This window comes from Zalophus californianus, chromosome X (assembly GCF_009762305.2).
Source record: "Zalophus californianus isolate mZalCal1 chromosome X, mZalCal1.pri.v2, whole genome shotgun sequence".
In the NCBI taxonomy this organism is placed as follows: Eukaryota; Metazoa; Chordata; class Mammalia; order Carnivora; family Otariidae; genus Zalophus; species Zalophus californianus.
In genome coordinates, this window is record NC_045612.1 from 15470280 (window position 1) to 15477584 (window position 7305).

A 7305-nucleotide genomic window follows, 5' to 3' on the forward strand; every position below is an offset into this window, starting at 1 on the left:
AAATGAATTAGAAAATGTTTCCTTCTCTGTTTTCCAAAAAAGTGTGTTTAGGATTGGCATTGTCTTTAAATGTCTGATAGAATTCACTAATGAAATCTGGGCCTGGAATGCTCTCTATGGGAAGATTTTTTTTATTGCAAATTTATTTTAAAAAGTGTTTAAAATTTTTTAAATTATATTTGATTCTAGTTGACACACTGTTAGTTTCAGGTATACAACTTAGTGATTGGACAAGTTTATACGTTGTGCGGTGTTCACCACAAGAATAATTGCTATTACAGTGTCATTGGCTATATTCCTTACGCTGTGCCTCTTGTACCTGTGACGGTAGTCATTCCATCCTGGAAGCCTGTAACTCCCATGCCCCTTCACCCATTTTGCACAGCCTCCCATCCTCCCCTCTGGCAGCCATCAGCTTGTTCTCTGGATTTATAGGTCTGATTCTGCTTTTTGTTTATAAATTTGTTTTTTGTTTTAGATTTAGTTTCTCGAGTAGATACAGATCCATTCAGGTTTTCTACTTCTTTTTGTGTCTCTGGTAAGCAGGATTCCAAAGTGGTTCCCCAGATTTTTCTCCCTAATAGCCAGGGCTGTGAATATGATATGTCATAGTCATGCTTGTGTTAAGTTACAAGGTAAAAGGGAGGAGCATCTGGCTGGCTCAGTCGGAAGAGCATGTGACTCTTGATCTTGGGGTTGTGAGTTCGAGCCCCACTGTTGGGTATAGAGATCACTAAAATAAAAAGGGATTTTGCAGATATAATTAAGGTTACTAATCTGACAACTTTGAGTTAATCAAAAGGGAGATTGTCTAGGTAGGCCCAGTATAATAACATGAGCTCTTTAAAAGCAGAGAATGTTAAAAAAAAAAAAAAAATAGAGCTTGTCTCTGGCTGGTAGCAAAAGAGGAAGTCAGAGGTTAGAGCATGAGAAGAATTGCTTGTTACTCTTGCTTGCTTGCAAATGTAAGGGAGGCTGCGTGTCAAGGAATAAAGATAGCCTCTAGAACCTGAGAGCAGCCCCAGGCTGACAGCCAGCAATGGAAAGGAACTAAATTCTGCCATCAGCCCAAAAGAGCTTTAAAGCAGATTCTTCCCCAGAAGCTCCAGAGAATACCCCCAGCCCAGCCTGGCCAACACCTTGATTTTAGCCTGACATGTTACACAAAGAGAACGCAGTAGGGCCTGCTTGGGCTTTCGACCCACTACCTGCTGCAGATAACCGTTTGACTCACCTCTCTTAAGTCTTTGCTCACATCTCACCCACCCGCTCAATGAAGCTTACCCTGACTGTCCTATTTACTACTGCATCTGTCCACCCCATTTCACCCCATTCCCAGCATGCCTGAGCTCCATTGCCCTGCTCTAGTCCCTTCCCCCTCCATAATGCTTATTCCTTTCTTACCATGTAATTTACCTACTTATTATATCCATTGTTTATTTTTTGTCTTTCACTGTTAGAATATAATCTCCATGAGATCAGGGAACTTTGCCTGTTTTGTTTATTGATGTATCCCAAAAGCCTAAGTGAGTGCCTGCCACAGTAGGAGTTCAATAAATACGTGTTGAATGAAAAATGAATACACTTTTCTCATTTATTCTTCCAAAAATGTGTCCACCTAACACACTTTATTTTGCATATATCCCCAAATGTATTGCTTCATGGCCACCCCAAAGAAAGACACCCTAAAGTTTCATGAATAATTACATTCAACTTCCAAGTGCAAAATCTCTGGGAGCTTATTTTCATATTCTCCACTATATGGACTAAAAATGTTATGTTTATCTTCATTCTTTTTAAAAAATTTTAAACTTAATTTTATTCTTTGAAGATTTTATTTATTAGAGACAGCATGAGCATGAGCAGTGGGGAGGGGCAGAGGCAGAGGGAGAAGCCGACTCCATGCTGAGCAGGGAGCCCGAGGCCAGACTCAATTTCAGGACCCTGGGATCATGAGCTGAAGGCAGATGCTTAACTGACTGAGCCACCCAGGCATCTCCATTCTTTCTTTTAAGATTTTATTTATTTGACAGACAGCAAGAGCAGGAACACAAGCAGGGGGAGTGGGAGAGGGAGAAGCAGGCCTCCCGCTGAGCAGGGAACTTGGTGCGGTGCTCGATCCCGGGACCCTGGGATCATGACCCGAGCCGGAGGCAGACTCTTAACGACTGAGCCACCCAGGTGCTCCTCCATTTTTTTTTTTTTTTAAAGATTTTTTAAGTCATCTCTACACCCAACGTGGAGCTCGAACTCACAACCCCAAGGCCCATGCTCCACTGACTGCGCCAGCCAGGTGCCCCTATCTCCAAATATGTAAAGTATTGGGAGGAAACGAGTATGCTAGAGCAGGGGACAAAATTAGAGTGGAATCTACAACACTTGACTTAGTAACTGGTCACAAGACCATATTGGTATTTATAATGTTCTTCCTAAAAGATCAATTTTATATTCCTTTTTATCTCAGTTAATGGTGGTATTTACTTGGTGGTATGACCTAAACTTTTATTTCTGAGGGGTAAGCCCTTGGTGATTTTACCTGTGTATGGTAGTAATCTTTAACTTTTTAAAAAACATGAAAAATACTGAAGTCTACACACAGAAGAGTAAACCAAACAACTTCCACTTCTGACAATGATGGAGTAATTGGTATGAAACCTGCTTTCCAGCCATAAGCAATTGTAAAACTGGACAAACTAATGAAACAACCAGGAGGATCCATTTCCTTGCTCATTTGGGTGGTTGGCAGATATCATTTCCTTGTAGGTTATAGAGTTAATGACCATGTTACTTACAGGCTGTAAACTGGGGAATGTTCTCAGCTTCTAGAAGCTACCAGTTTTTTGGGTTATATCCCTTTTCCTCCATCTTCAAAGTCAGAAATGGCAGGTTGAGTCCTTGTCATGTTGCATCTCTCAGACCTTTTCTGCTCCCGTCTTCTATTTTTAAGGACTCGTGGTTTGATTGGGCCTATATGGGTGATCCAGAATGATCTCCCTATTTTATGTAAACTGCTTAGGAACTTTATTTTTTTTTAAAGATTTTATTTATTTATGAGAGAGAGAGAAACAGCATGAGAAGGGAGAGGGTCAGAGGGAGAAGCAGGCTCCCCACCGAGCTGGGAGCCCGATGTGGGACTCGATCCCAGGACTCTGGGATCATGACCTGAGCCGAAGGCAGTCGCCCAACCAACTGAGCCACCCAGGCACCCCTGATTAGGAACTTTAATTCCTTCTGCAGTCTTAACTCCTCTTCTCCGTGTAACATAACATTACAGGTTCTGAGGATCAAGACATGGACATCTTTGTGGGGAGCCATTATTTAGCCTACCACACCTAAATATATTCTCTTTAACTGTAATGGAACCAAACTAGAAATCAGTAACAGAAATGCAACAGGGAAATCGATGAACATTTGGAAATAAAACTTCAGCACTGTTAAGTAATCCATGGATCAAAGAGAAAATCTCAAAGGAAATTTTTAAAATACATAGAATTGAATGAAAATATGACATATCAAAATATGTGGGACTCATCTAAGGCAGTGCTGGAAGGGAAATTTTTTGAGATATAATTTACCCTTTTGAAGTGTGAAATTCAGTGGTTTTTAGTATATTCACAGAGTTGTGCAACCATCACCACTAATTTATTTTCATCACCCCAAAAAGAAAGCCCGTAACTATTTGCAGTTACTTCCCATTCCTCCTGTCCCTCTCTCCCCTAGGCCCTAGAAATAACTGATCTACTCTCTCTTTCTGTGGGTTTGCCTATTCTTGCATGTAAATGGAACCTTAACAATATGTGTCTTTTTGTGACTGGCTGCTTTCACTTAACATGTTTTCAAGGTTCATCCATGTTGTAGCATCTATCAGTACTTCATTCCTTTTTTTTTTTTTTCCCCAAACATTTTATTTATTTGTCAGAGTGAGAGCACAAGCAGGGGGAGCGGCAGGGAGAGGGAGAGGGAGAAGCAGGCTCCCCGCTGACAAGGAGCCCGATGCGGGACTCGATCCCAGGACCCTGGGATTATGACCTGAGCCGAAGGCAGACACTTAACCGTCTGAGCCACCCAGCTGTCCCAGTACTTCATTCCTTTTATTAATCAAATAATATGACATTGTTTGTTTACCCATTCAACAACTGATGGATATTTGAGTAGTTTGTACTTTTATTGGTTATCATGAATGATGCTGCTGTGAATATTCCTGTGCAGGTTTTTGTGTAAACATGTGTTTTCAATTCTCCTGGTATCGTAACTCATTTTTACCATTTTGAGTTAATACAAAATTCTTTTCCAAAGTGAAACCATTCTACAATCCCATGAAAGAGAAATTTTTTAAAAAATAGAAAAGAGGGGGGCACCTGGGTGGCTCAGTCGTTAAATGTCTGCCTTCAGCTCAGGTCATGATCCCGGGGTCCTGGGATGGAGCCCCACATCGAGCTCCCTGCTCAGTGGGGAGCCTGCTTCTCCCTCTCCCATTCCCCCTGCTTGTGCTCTGTCAAATAAATGAATAAAATCTTAAAAAAAAAAAAACTAGAAAAGAGGAAAGTTCTCAAATCAATAACCTGTTTCCTTCTTTAAGCAACTAGAAAACAAAGCAAAATGAAACCAAAGAAAGCAGAAAGAAGGAGATAATAAAAATAAGGACAAAAATCACTGAAATTGAGGGGCACCTGGGTGGCTCAGTTGGTTAAACATCTGACTTGATTTTGGCTCAGGTCATGATCTCAGGGTCGTGAGAACAAGCCCCGCATCAGGTTCTGTGCTGGGCATGGAGCCTGCTTAAGATTCTCGCTCTCCCTCGCTCTCCTCACTCTCTCTTCCCCTCCCCTGCCCCTGCTCGCTCGCTCTTAAAAAAATCACTGAAATTATAAACAGGAAAACAATAGAGAAATCAGTGAAACAAGAAGTGATTTTTCTAAAATAATAAAATTGATAAACCTCTAGCAAGTTAGACAAAGATAAAAAGAAGACATAAATACCAATATCAGACATCAAACTACAGAGCCTACAGACATCGGAAGGATAAAAAAACGGAGTATCAGGAACGACTTGGCACTCATAAATTTGAAAACTTAGAATTCCTCCAAACCACAAGGTACCTGTGATGGTTAATTTTATGTGTCAACTTGACTGGGCTATGGGGTGCCTGGATAAGTAATCCAACATTATTAGTGGGAATGTCTGGGGGTGGTTCATGGAGCTGCTTTGCTTGCACATGCAGAGAGCTGGCAATGCCTATGAGTTGACGTTCACCCTTACACAATCCTGTTCGTCCTCACCTGCAAGACATGGACAGTCTTTACACCATGACTGGCCGATGTGGGAGTAGGAAAGGTTGGTTCCTTTGGCTCAAGTAGAGACAAACTCTGAGGCATAATTTATGCTCAGAGTCCCCCTGGTGGATCATGCTGAAGCAATCCTCCACGGGGATATTGCCAGAAATTATACACTTGTTTAGCTTCTTCCTGTTTCCTGTTAAGCTTCCTCCATTCTCTTACCAGGTTCTGCTGGGAACACTTCAAGTCAATCGCTTGTATATGGGGGTGCCTGGGTGGCTCAGTCGGTTAAGTGTCTCACTTTGGCTCGGGTCATGATCTCAGGGTTATGAGATTGAACCCCGGGTTGGGCTCTGTGCTCAGCGGGGAGTCTGCTTAAGATTCTGTCCCTCTCCTGCCTCTCTCCACTGTGCTCTTTCTCTGTTAATCTATTTTTAAAAATTCCATGTACATGAGTTCTCATCTCAACATCTGCTTCTGGAGAACCCACCCTGAGACAAGGGGGGTTACTTCTTATTCCCCCAGTTTTCAGGTAGAGGGACATTTATTAAAGTAACACTTCTCTGTGTCCTTCACTTACTTTCCTCCCTGGGAGGAGGAGTGACATGCTGAATTGTGAGTTTGGAACTAGGAACTTGGTATATATTGATAGATCAGATGTTCTGTGAACCCATAGATAGTGGTGTTGGCTGAGGCCTTCCTTGTGGGCAGTTAAGGCAAATCCATACTTGACATATGTGTCAGTCTCTGCCAGAATGAACCACTGACCTTTCCAAAGGGAAGGGGTCAAAATATTTTGACACCAAGTCAGTGGTTGCTATCCTCAAGGGATGGTGCCATATTGGGGATTTAGTGTTGGTCTCTGTTGCTGGAAGGTCAGATATTTGGCCACGGCAATATGTAGATCAGTCTTGGCAAGAAGAAGACCATGCTACTGGGCCCATGCATAGCCTCCATCTCTGTCACCGTGGCTGATATCAGCTGGCCAGGTCGTCCTGTCTCCTTGGTCATTTAGTGCTGCTTCTGCTTTCTGGTGGGTGTTAACATGAAAAGACAAAAATCTTCATGTTGTGCCATTCCTCTCAGTCCACCCACGTGCCTCTTCCACAGACCTCCTCGACCCCAATCTTTCCATCTTTCCATTCCAAGCCCCTGACCAGCCAACCAAACCATCCACTGTGCCCATGAACCAATATATGTTATAACCCCAGGACACTTCTTCCACACAAAGTGGATGACCAACAGTACCACCAAAAGCTCTGCCCATGTCTTTCATAGAAATCCTTGAGTGTGGCCAGAGGGAAGCACCTACACATTTTCAGCTTGAACCCAAACTGAACCTACCCATCCACGAACCAAGTTTGAGTTCTTTCCTTTTATGTCAGATGGTCATAAGGGATGCTCCCCCTTCTGTATGCCTATAGGTGTGAGTTGAAGGAGAGGTACCAGTACAAGAGTGGTGGATGACTTACGTGTCTGGATTACCTGTTCCCGCAGCTTACTTGTGCCCCCTGGGCCTGCCTGAGCCTAATTCTGCTGCATGTACCACTTTATCTTAAAATGGATTGCTGCTGGGCCTGTGCAAACTTACGACTGGGTAGATCTGACAGAACCCAGCTCGTGATGGGTAGTTCTGGGGATATGATGTCACTTGATGTCCCAAGGTCAGTGCTCAAATCTCTACCAGGACCCATAGCATGTCAAGAGCTCCTTTTCAAATGATAGTTCTCTGCTTCCAGAGAACTGGCATGGCCTTGCTCCAGAACCCTAAGGATCTGCACTGCACTGCTCCATTTTGGGCTTGTCAGCACTTTTTTCTTTAAGATTTATTTATTTATTTGAGAGAAAGAAAGCAAGCAAGCACACATGAGCTGGGGGAGGGGCAGAGGAAGAGGGAGAGAGAATCCCAAGCAGATTCTGTGCTGAGCGTGGAGCCTGATTCGGGGCTTGATCCCATGACCCTGAGCTGAGATCATGACCCAAGCCGAAACCAAGAGTCGGTTGCCCAACTGACTGTGCCACCCAGGTG